The 12570-nt window shown below is 40.6% G+C and overlaps 1 protein-coding gene across 2 annotated transcripts in view; it reads right to left on the bottom strand.

Annotated features, from left to right (window-relative positions):
• The window catches only part of MED10 (mediator complex subunit 10), a 462922-nt gene that overhangs the window by 157956 nt on the left and 292396 nt on the right, over positions 1 to 12570 (bottom strand). The window contains exon 8 of one of the 2 annotated variants that reach the window (XR_010116272.1): positions 5151 to 10468. The exons of the other annotated variant lie outside the window; for it this stretch is intronic. The gene's annotated coding sequence lies outside the window, so the exon portion shown is untranslated. Of the gene's footprint in view, positions 1 to 5150; positions 10469 to 12570 lie in introns of those variants that run through there. 2 annotated transcript variants of the gene reach the window in all.

Here is a 12570-nt window from a genome sequence, read left to right as displayed (position 1 = left end):
TTAGCTATGTTTCCGTACATGTTTTTAGTGGTTGCTCTAGCTTATCAAAATCTAACTTAATATTAACTTATTTTGGTAAAATGCTGAAACTTAATGATATTACAGTTTCATTACGTTATAGCTTTATTACACCCTTTCTTTTCTGTGTGAGATCCTTGTCATACATACTTCATATACATATATGTTGATTCCAAAAATACAGTGTCACAATTTTAAACAGCCATATGTCTTTTAAAGAAATTAAGAGGGAGAAACAAAAAACATCTCTTTTAGCTTTGCCCACATATTTACTTTTTCTGGTGTACTTCGTTCTAACTTTTACCTCCAAGTTACCATCTACAGAAACTCACTCAGCTTAATGGCCCTCTCTTAGCAGTTCTTGTAGGGCAGTTCTGCTAGCAATACATTTTCTGTTACTCTCTTGAGAGTGCATTTTTTTTTTTTGAAGGATCATTTTGCTGGATATTGAGTTCTTGCCTGATGGATTTTTCAGGGGTTTTTGATTTTTCTTCTTTCAATATGCTCTTTGAATATACCATTCAAATGTCTTCTCACCTTCATTGTTTATAATGAGAAGAAGTCAGGTGTTCACTTTATTGTTCCACTGCGTGTAATGAGTTAATTTTTTTCTTGTTGCTTCCAAGATTTTATCTTTGACTTTCATCATTCTGACTGTTGTGTTGTGTAGGTTTTGTTTTCTTCGCATTTATTCAATTTTAGGTTCACTAACATTCTGTAAGCTACATCTTTCACCAACTTTGGAAAGTTTCACCCTTTAGTTTTTAAAATATTTTCTCTGACTCTCTCATTCTCTCTTTTTTCTTCTTGGACTCCAATTACATATATGTCTGAGTGCTTGTTATTATCCCAGAGAGCTGAGAAAATGTTTACCGGTCTTTAAATATTTTCTGTCTGTTTTTTCACTGAATGATTTCTATTGATATTTCTTCAAGTTAACTCTTTCTTCTTATATATTAAACCTGCTATTAAATCCATCTAGTGTTTTATTTCAATTATTGTATTTATTAGTTCTAGAATTTTCATTCTTTTTTAAAATAGTTTACATTTCTCTCTTGAGGTTCCATATTTGTTTACATATTATTAGCATATTTTCTTTTAGTTATTTGTACTTTTTAAAAATATTAGAATATATAGATAATAGTAACTTAAAAATCTGTCTGCTAAATCCAGTAGAGTCTGAATCTGAATTAGATGGTTTTTATCAATAGCTTTTTTCCCCTTAGCATGTGACTTATTTTTTCTGTTTTTGAACACCTAGTAATTCTTGCTTTGAAATTGGACATCATAGAGAACACATTTTTAGCAACTTTGGATTCTATTTTGCCTTTGATGTTTTTTGGTTATTTGTTTTAATAGATAATTAATTTACCTGGACACAAACTTTGAAATCTATCCCCTTGCCATCACTACTTTTTCTGTTCATACAGTTTTGAGCCTGAACCCATATGGTTCTCTCATGTACTTGTGTAGCTTAGTGGTCAGATAATAATTTGGGCAGATGTTATTCTTCATCGCAAGCTAGCCAGACTTCCATGTTTGGCTGCTAGCTTGATGTGGGTTGGGGAACACACTCAAGAGTGGATCAAATTCGTAAGTCTCCCCAGGATTTTGCTTTATGCCAGTCTCTTTCCATCTGCACCTGCACTTGCAATTCAGCAGTCACCATGGATGTGCATCGAGTTTATTGTCTCAATCCTTGTATGTTTTCTTGCTTCTAAAATAACCAACTAAATTTATAGCTTCTCTATCATCACCTCAAGCCAAGTTTGCCATCCATGGGTAATAGAGCTTGGATTTCTGCTTCCAGAACCAGATGAGTGCTACGCACTCATCATTTTAACCTAATACAGTAGCAGTTTTTCATGGGAAAGTGTTTCCCACATTTTTGTCTACATTTGATCATTCCTCAGTGCCCTGAAATTATTGTTTCAATATTTTTTCCAGTTTCATTATTCTTTACTGTGGGGAAAACTGCCTGATCTATTCATACCATTAGTACTGAAAGTTTGGTTCTTCAAGTTCATGTTCATAATAATAATCCTCATGAGAAAAATCTTGATTTATTGAGACTCAGTGTTTTCCATATCTTTTCTCCATCATAAAAGTGAAATAACTTATGTGTAATTTATTAATGTTATACTCTACCAAAGTATTGATCTACCTTGAAATAATAACAGCTAAACATAGCTCTTCTTGTGTGTCAGTGTTCTAAGTACTTTACATTGTAACCTATTTAATTCCTATATAAGGAAACCATATAAGAAAAGCATTAATATCATGCCTGTATTAGTCTGTTTTCACACTGCTATGAAGAACTACCTGAGACTGGGTAATTTATAAAGAAATGAGGTTGAATTGGCTTATGGTTCTGCATGGCTGGGGAAGCCTCAGGAAACTTACAATCATGGTGGAAGACAAAGGGGAAGCAAAGCACATCTTATATGGCTGTAGGAGAGAGAGAGAGAGAGCAAAGGGGGAAGTGCCACACACTTTTAAGCCATCAGATCTCATGAAAACGCAGTCACTGTCATAAGAACAGCAAGGGGAAAATGCCTCCCGCACCCCTGATCCAATAACCTCCTGGCAAGCTCCTCTTCCAATTCGACATGAGATTTGGGAGGGGTCAGGGGCAGAATGATATAGTTTGGATTTGTGTCCCCACCCAAATCTTACATCAAATTGGAGGTGGGGCCTAGTGGGAGGTGATTGGGTCACAGGGATGGATTTTCCCCTTGATGTTCTCATGATAATGAGTGAGTTCTCTTTAAATTTTTAAGATTTAATTACTGCTCTGCTGGGTTTCAGACTTGCACGGGGCCTGTAGCCCCTTGGTTTTGTCCAATTTCTCCCTTTTGCAGTGGGAGCATTTACCCAATGCCTGTACCCTCCTTGTATCTTGGAAGTAACTAACTTGTTTATGATTTTACAGGCTCATAGGCAGAAGGGACTTGCCTTGTCTCAGATGAGACTTGGACTTGGACTTTTGAGTTAATGCTAGAATGAGTTAAGACTTTTGGGAGACTCTTGGGAAGGCATGATTGGCTTTGAAATGTGAGAAGGACTTGAGATTTGGGAGGGGCTAGTGGTGGAATGATATGGTTTGGCTCCATGTTCCCACCAAAATCTCATCTTGAATTGTAATCACCACATGTCAGAGGAGGGTCCTGGTGAGAGGTGATTGAATCGCGGTTTATGAATTTCTTCATAAATTATCCAGTCTCAGGTAGTTTTTTATCTCAGTGTGAGAATGGCTTAATACAATGCCCTTTCTACAGATAGGAACTGAGGCTCAAGAAGAAGAACTGATTGATGAAAGCTATGCAACTAATGAGTAATGAAGTCAGGAATCAATCATGCTGGTTACTGAGTCCGTGCTTGAGACACTGCACTCTTCCATCGCTTAAGTTCCTGAAACTGTGACTCAGGAAGATCCAACATCAAATCTACCATGGCACCTCACAGTGCTGCACTTATACTTGCTGTCTTCCACTTGACATCAGCATACTGGCTTGTTCTCTGATAATGCCTACAAGATCCAGCTTGACAAAATTCCTGTAGTTTATATGCAGAAATGAGAAGACTGTGTTTTTGTGCATTTTTACAATTTACATGTACTGTTTTTCAACTCTGCGTACATGACAAAAATAAACGTCTGTGTTAAATGAAAGCATGCCACCAATTTCTGAGGTACTATACTGAGAACTTCCCTGTATGATAATGTCATGGAAATATCACATCTGATTCTTTCAAGCAGTACTCGAACCAATGCTCAGAATATTGGAGTGGATTCAAACAAATGTATTCCATCTATGTCCATTCAGCCTGATTTGGCTATGAAATGATGGCCAAGAAAGGGAAGGAGGGCACCTGTGGATGTGTGAAGAGTGGAGAGGAGGTATAAGAGGAGCAGAGCTTGGGACTCAGTTTTCCACAGCCAAAGGTATATAGGAGGAAATCACTTGCTCCACGATATACAAATTGCCCCAAACTGCTTTTGAAGGAGATAGCTTGTGGTGTGATTAAATCATGCTTATAGTCAGATTATCTGAAAAGCATCCAGGTAGTTTCCTAGGATATACTGAGAGTGGAAGAACTGCTGCAAGATGACACACAATTAGCAGCCCCAAACTTCTTGCTCATGCATTTCATATGATGGGTAATTTCCCCTGATAGGCGCATGCTTATGATTTCAGTAATGTGCTTAATGAAGCTTGTGAATGGTTGTCTACTGTATTGATTTTTAACCCAGATTTGAAATTATTACTTTATTATTGTTTGCATCGTTTCATTTTGCATTATTTGTACTATGTTTTTATTTCTTCATTTTTTTCTCTAACTTATTGTGATAAATACAAATATTTTTTATATTTAGTTTGTCTTCTTTAATAGTGATAGCAGTCTTTATATACAGAATTTTTATTTTGTTCCATAAGTTTTCATATAAGCATTCTATTTTGTGGCTTTCAAAATGACTTTAATTTCAGTTCTGATTTTCTCTAATTCATGATTATCTAAAACAGTTGTTGCTAATATCGAAAGAAGTAAGGTATTCTTGTTGCCTTTTATCACTTATTTCTAACTTTTATTAGCTTATAATTAGAGAATATGAACTACAAAAAACTACTGTTGTAAATGAGTTATGACTTTTATAGGTAAGTACATATCCATTTTTGCAAATAATCCATATGCAGTTGCACATCTATAAAACTCTCTCTGAAGAAAATACATTTCTCTATATCTATATCTTGTTATTTACTTATACATCTATAAATTTTTTGATTAACCTATGTTCTTTGTTTTCTAGTGGAAATATGTGATGATTGAGTGATGTTTGTGCATGCTTCGCACCAAACTCTGTTTGTGCTTCTTATTTTTTGTTACATATTGAATGTTAAGTTGTTTGGTGTATTATGGTTTATTATTGGTGCAGTTTACTTATAAATGAGGACTCTGGCTATTAATATGAAATCCTCATATATTGTTTAGAGTTTTCAACATTAAATTCTACCCCATCTCACATTAAAGTTGGTTCCATAGCTTTCCTGTTTGTTTACTTGTATGTGGAATCTCTTCATGAACTTCTTTATTTTCAATATTCCACTTTTTACTCACTGGGTTTTGTTTATTTTTTGTAGACATAATATAGCCAGGTTTATTAGTGTTTTGTTAATTTGTGCTTGTTTGGTTTGACCCAATCTAAAAATGGTTTTTCTGTGTAGCCAAAGAATTAAAGCAATGACCTAGATTTGAATCTTCCCCCACAGCCACTAAAAATACTTTATAAATTTAAAAAAAAAAAACAGGGCAAATAGAATCCCACATAACACAAACCTTCAGCACAACTATAGAGAAACCACATGGAACTGCCTGCATATAGAAAGATCAACACCAAACTCCATCAGAGGCAACGATCATCCCCCACATCACTGGCTGCTAAGACTAGTCAGTGAAGGTTTGCCAAAAAACACAACATGTTCATGGTCCCAAAGTGATATGGTTTGGCTGTGTCCCTACCCAAATCTCACCTTGAATTGTAGCTCCCGTAATCTCCACATGTCATGGGAGGGACCTGGTGGGAGGTAATTGAATCATGGGCGCAAGATTTTCTTGTGCTGTTCTTGTGATAGTGAATAAGTCTCATGAAATCTGATGGTTTTATGAAGGGCAGTTCCCCAGCACATGCTCTCTTTCCTGCCGCCATGTAAGATGTGCCTTTGCTCCTCATTCACCTTCTGCCATGATTGTGAGGCCTCTCCAGACATGTGGAACTCTGAGCCCATTAAATCTCTTTTTCTTTATAAATTATCCAGTCTCAGGTACTTCTTCATAACAGTATGAAAACGGACTAATACCCAAAGCATGTCTCCACAAATGACTTCATTACAAGTGGAAGAAAATAGTAACTTTATGGTGGAAAGGCCTGGTGAACCCTGCTTTTGTGAAGCAATCAAAGGCAACTTCACCAGCAAAGAGACAAGGGGATATTCTGTGTTTTTTATATGATGCACAGAGAGGGACACACATCACTTACATAAAAGTCCTGCAAAATTGAATTAAATCTAACCCAAATCTAATGCAGAGGAACCTTACACTAACCCAAACCAACGGTCACTTTAGGAAATAACTGGCCAGAGTTCCTCCAAAATGCCAGTGTCTTAAAAGGCAGAGAAAGGTTGAGGAGTTCTCCCAAACAGAGGAAATTAATTATGTATGACAACTGAAAGTGATGTGTGAGCCTGCAGTGGATCCCGAGCAGGAAAAAGAAATTTGCTACAAATGACATTATAGGGACAAATGGTAAATTATCAATATGAAATATAGATTCAATAATGGCCTATGACAGGGCACAGTGGCTCACACCTATAATCCCAGCACTTTGGGAGGCCAAGGCGGGCAGATCACCTGAGGCCAGGAGTTCAAGAGCAGCCTGGCCAATATGGTGAAACCCCGTCTCTACTAAAAATACAAAAATTAGCCAGGTGTGGTGGTGCACACCTGTAATCTCAGCTACTCGGGAGACTGAGGCATGAGAATTGCTTGAACCCAGGAGGCGGAGGTTGCAGTGAGCCAAGATCACGCCACTGCACTCCAGCCTGGGTGACAAGAGTGAAACTCCACCTCAAAATAATAATAATAGCCTATGAATTTCCTAATTTTGATAATTTTCCTGTGGTTACGTTAGAGGAAATCCTGCTTTTCAGGGAATTCATACTGAACTATTTAAGAGTCAAGGGTCACCTTGTCTATAATTTACCATCAAATAGGTCAGAAAAATATTACAAATGTACAGAAAGTGAAAAACAAAATATACATAACAAGACAAAAATGGATTATTCTGATGAAGGTTATACGGGAAATCACAATAGCCTCATGTCTTTTCTGTAAAGTTGAAATTTTATCAAATACAAAGTTTAGCAAGAAAGAAAAAAATTATACACATTCATGTCTGAATTGATTTACTTGGTTTTATTCCCATCCTCTTAGCTTAAATTTACTAGTTTTATGTGTGTTTCCTCTTTTTCCCCCTCTTTCATATGTTTGCTGCTTTGGTCTACTTGCTCCAGCTTCCCTTTTATCGTTATTACTTGGAAGTTTCTGCGCATTTCCCATTCATGTGGATATCTTCCGTTTCCCCAAGATTATAATTTTCTGACTTTGACAATCGATGAGAGCAAGACACCACCTATTTCTTCCACATGAGGCACAATAAAACAGGCCCCTCTGTCTCACGCGGCACGAGGCACGAGGCAGAAAGGATTCTCTTTCTCTTGCTCCTCACCTTGTATATTTCTTGTCCTAATTACTGTAACAGCTCCGCCCTCCGTCACCAAACCAGCAATCTTAGCTTCATCCTCCACTGCTCACGTGTTCACCAAGTTGTGTACCTTCTACGCCAGTGCCGTGGACCCAGCCTGTGCTGCTTCTCCACTCCCGGGCCACACACTCCCCAGATCCTGTGCTGCTCCCAATATACCAACACACATCCCAGCTGTCCCATTCCACTCCATCTCCGTGTTATCCCTGTGTTAGCTTTTGGATGCAAATGTCTTATCATGTCACCTCCTGACTTGAAACCCCAACAGGTCTCCGATTACTTGAGAGTAAAGTCAAGTGAAAATGAAGGTCACAGAATCCCTCACTGTGTATCTCCCATCTGCTGTGCCAGGCACCTCCTTTCCCCTGACCCAGGTTCCTGCTCCTCTCATCCTAACCAGACTCACTCCTGGGGCCTCCACTCTTGGTAGGTAATGGGTTCTCAATTTGGAAGCCCTTCCTCCTCCTGTCTGCCCAATTCATCTTTACCCCTTAACATCTGAAAAAACCACCACTGCCTCTGAGCTCTCCTTGGGCACCCCTGCTAGAGCCATTGCTCCTGGGTCCTCTTAGTATCTCTAGCACAGCATTCATCAACTTGAATTGGAGCAATCGGAATGCCTCATGCAGACAGTGCATCATGTTTACCTTGGGTTCCTTGGTGTCTAGCATGGTGCCTCTGCAGACAATTGGGACTCAATACACAAGCGCGTGTGCATGGGGAAAGCAAAAAGTCAAGGTGACAGGACCACTGACACTTCACAGTCCACATAGGAAATAGAACTTGTGAAGGTGTGAGGGGGGTGGTTTCTCCCTGAATCCAGAACCAGTCCTGCACTCCCCATCCAGGCTGAGCCCCAGGAATGTCCTCCACTTGCCCTTCACTCACTTCATTCACATGCCACACAGTAGGGATGGAGTGATGCCTTTCTGTGCTCACAATATCTGTCTTCCTTTCAAAATAATCACATGAGGACGAGATTAAAACTGCCCTTATGATGCCTGCCAGGCAGATAAGTCGAGTTCCAGTGCTGAAGAGGCAGCTGACAAAGATTCTGGCCTTGGGGATTCTGCCAATCGGTTACTCCCGCCACCAGGGAAAGAAGGAGAACTCTTTGGAAAAACCCCTCCCCAGATGAAGGCAGCCCGCTGCCTGATGGTCATGAAACAGAACCCGCCAGCAGCCACTCCTGATCCTGCCTCCCTCCCATCTAGGCTTTGCCGAGCCTTCTGCGTATGCTAGGATTGCTCTCACACACAAATGAAAGAAAACAACAGCTTACATTTCAATAAATTAAATGGGATTAAAATAAAAAACACAGAATGATGTAGTGATTTCTAATTTGAGGGCACAAAGGCAGAGGGAGAGGGGGCAGGTTCTTAATGGAGCTCCCGATGGCCATGAAATGTAGGGAAAAGCCATTTCCATAAATTATGGAAATACACGCTGGCCTCAAGTGCATCCCATTTTCATATTGTTTTGCTGCCTTAATGACACAGGCTATTTTTGTAACATCTGTTTTTAGGGACCCTCCCTTTCTCCTGCACTTCATTAGAAATTCAGCAGCTCTCTTTTCTAATGAGTGCTCACTGTCACTGGGAAATGGATGGTGTGCCTTTTTGTTGCTGCGTGGGCAGTGATGCTTGAGTGGAAATGCTTCAGGAACAGAGCATGATCTGGGACAAGTACCTGGATGGTATGGTAGCCAATGCAGTGTGCCACACAGAGGAGCATGCTTTCCAGGAGAGGCCAGAGGCATGGGGAAGATGTCTGGTGATCATGATTTGATCATAAACAAGCAGATGCTATGTTTACCCTTCTCGAAAGGCAGTGTGAATCCAAACGGTCTGATATAGACTGTGTTTGATGAAGCTTAAAAATCGTCTGACTTTATTTACTTATACAGCAAGATACTATATTTCTTGAAGTTGAAAGCACACCTAGAAATTAAGCCCCACCATCAAATACTGAAAAGCACAGATGAACACAGGGGCTGTTTGAGAGTTTGTCGCAATGCACGACAAGCTTCTCAGGTTCAGGCTGCGAAGAGGCTCGATCTGCAGTGAGCCCCCATTTGTTAAAGGGACAGGCGTGGAGCTCCACACTGGTCCTGGGATTAAAGGGAAGCAAGAAAAGGAGGAAAGGGAGAAACAAGGAGAGTGGGACAGTAGGAAGCAGGAGGATCCTTGGGAGCAGGTGGAAGGCATCACACTCTCCATCTTGACTTACAACGGGGCTGTGTCCCAGGGCCCCCCTCCAAGCATCCACTGGCCCCGCAAGTCCTGAGCATCCACTGCAGCACTGATCCCCAGTCTGGCAGGACCCTGAACACAACAGCAGGAAATGGTCTCTTCACGTGAGGCAAGTCCAGGTGAGAGCATCTTACCTGTGCTCTACATGCCATAGTTCCATTCTGAGATTTTGAGTTCTATATCTTAGCATTAACCGTGTAGGTCTTCCTATTATTAAGATATGGGGATATGTTTTCCAGCATGTAACATCTAAATCTAAAATTCAAAGGATACAACTTTGAGAATTACAAGATTGATGCTTTCTGAAGACACAAGACGATTATGTTACAGACTAGCCAGGTTGCTGGCTGTCAACCACTTAAACTGGAATTACAAGATACTCCTCTTGTTTCATTTCCTAACTTCTTCTCCTCAGTATCCTGTTACTATCTTCTTCCAACTCCAACCTCATCCCCGCCCCCCCACACAAGTGCACATAGATGCACACATGTGCACACACGTTCTCTCTGTCGCTATCTCTCTCTCTCTCTCTCCTCTCTCTCTTTCCCCTCCTTCCTTGTCCCAACTTGTCCGACATGTCTTGGTGCCTCCACTTTTCAGTTGGTTTGAGTGACCATAGATGGTACTAGTTTCTGTTTGAGTTCCAGTAAGAAGAGAGAGAACAGAGGTTTAACTTTCACAGCGTTGATTCCAGGCTGGCATTTGTCCTTCTGTCCTGGCCTCCAAATCTTGGTTTCTGCCTGGAGGCAGCCCATGCCAGCCCACGCCATGGACCCGGGCAGCTCTGCATTGCCGAAGCCATTGACAGTCTGAGGTGGGCTTGATCTGATGATATGTTCATGCAGCTGCCTCCTCATTTGGTTTGCCATTCGATCCAGACCTTTAAAAGTACAATTTGACAGAATTTTTTAAATTCAGAATTCCAGGCTGGGAAGTGGAAAATCTTTCTCATTTGGAAACAACTGTGAAACACATTGGTTCAAAGAGGAGTTCCGTGTAACTGATATAGAAATGATTTTCACATAAAAATAAACAAAATACAGAGAAACAAATGCAAGGTAACTGTCTGGCACTCACAGAGAGAATGCCTGTGATGAAGCTGTTCACCCTCCTGCCATGCTCCTGAGCCTCCTCATCTTTGAGTCACCTCCTGCACCCCTGAAAAGAAGAGAATGGTAGCTTTTCTACCCTTTCATGAGCTCCTTTATTCCTTGATTTCTTTGAGGCATTTTGAGAGGAAGTCTTTCTGGGACTGTAGAAAAATGGGGAAAACAGAAAGTCGGTCACAAGGCTCCTTTGTCATGGTGGGAGGGTGTGCTTGGTAAGGCTCCAGACTGTGTTCTGAAGCCACATGTTGAAGCCATTTATCTTCTGCCAAGGAATATTTTTCCCAGCATCAAGTGCAAGTTTGGAAAAGCAGAGCCCTAGCATATCACTTCAATTTCGTTTAGCATCTCCTAGCTATTTGTCCTTGGGTGCTTCCAGCCAGCTCTTCAACCACTGAGACTGTGTGGTGTGGTCCTCACCAAGCTCCCACAGGGGCAATCTGATGATGATCCTTCCCCTGTATCTTCTGTCCCTACTACTTCCACCAAGCACAGCCCCTGCTCCACTCCCTGCTCTAGGGTTTCCTGGAGACACGGAGACCCTTGCCAAACACAACGTGAAGTTCCCAAGGAGGGGTGGGGGAAATTTTTGAACCATGTGTAATAGATGGCTAAATTCTACTTTTTCCTCCAGATGTGAGGTCCTGAGATGTGTCCTGATACACATGGAGTGGTCAGTAGCCCTTGACATCAGGTGGCAGCCTTCACAAAAGGCACCTTGCACTGGCCCCCTTTCCTTCCATGCCCACCCCACACCCCTGGGCCCTCCTTCCAGCCTCCTTAGTAGCCTAGCTGCCTGCACCTAGTAATACAGCCTTGCCTGTGCTTTCTGGGAAATCCAGACAAAGACACAAATTGGTACAATCAAAGTCGACAGTGGTATCACTACCATCTGTGTATTTGACTTTGAAACATATCTTAAGGGATTTGTCACAATATTATTCATGTTACTAAAAAGTCTTGCACTTTATATTTTACCAAGTTTACAAGAGCTGATGGAATAAAGTTCTCATTTTTATTTAATTCACTTGGCAAAGAGTGTCTGATGTCTCAGGCCCTGAAGATTCCAGATAGGAAACAGTCAATGCAGAGGAGGACACAGCTATTTCTTTCCCTGATTTAGTTGAATGTGGCTCAGGATTGTGTGCCAACTTTAAAGAGCTGTGCCTCTGATATGGTTTGGCTGTGTCCCCACCCAAATCTCATCTTGAATTGTAGCTCCCAGAATTCTCATGTGTTGTGGGAGGGACCCAGAGGGAGACAATTGAATCACGGGGTCGATTTCTCACATACTGCTCTCATGGTAGTGAATAGTCTCACGACATCTGATGATTTTATAAGGGGAAACCCCTTTTACTTGGCTCTCATTCTGTCTTGTCTGCCACCATGTCAGACATGACTTTCACCTTCTGCCATGATTGTGAGGCCTCCCCACCCATGTGAAACCGTGAGTCCATTAAACATCTTTTTCTTTATAAATTACCCAGTCTCAGGTATGTCTTTATCGGCAGCATGGAAAAGGACCAATATAGCCTCCCTCTGGATTCTTGCTGAGCTTAAACTCAATTAGATCTTGTGCTCTTTCTTCTTGTTTATGCTGTTGTCAAGACAGCTCTTTCCAAACTATGCTTACATAGTTTCATTTTATTTGTTTGTTTTTACCTGTTAAATTGCATTAACCGGTTATTCTAGAATGTCTATTGTTATACAAATAAGCCCTTCTTTTGTGGCCAGGTGTCTGAAAAAATAAGAAGAAAGAACTGAAATATTTTTTTCTTTACTTCATGGCCTAACCTATAGTGTTTATCCTGAGCTTGGTATTCCTCAGATGTGTAAGAAAAGAAAAGAATTTTTTATTAAACTATTTCTGAATTCT

The sequence above is a fragment of the Symphalangus syndactylus genome, chromosome 16 (assembly GCF_028878055.3).
Source record: "Symphalangus syndactylus isolate Jambi chromosome 16, NHGRI_mSymSyn1-v2.1_pri, whole genome shotgun sequence".
NCBI classification, from domain to species: domain Eukaryota; kingdom Metazoa; phylum Chordata; class Mammalia; order Primates; family Hylobatidae; genus Symphalangus; species Symphalangus syndactylus.
This window is presented reverse-complemented; position numbering and strand designations above follow the sequence as displayed.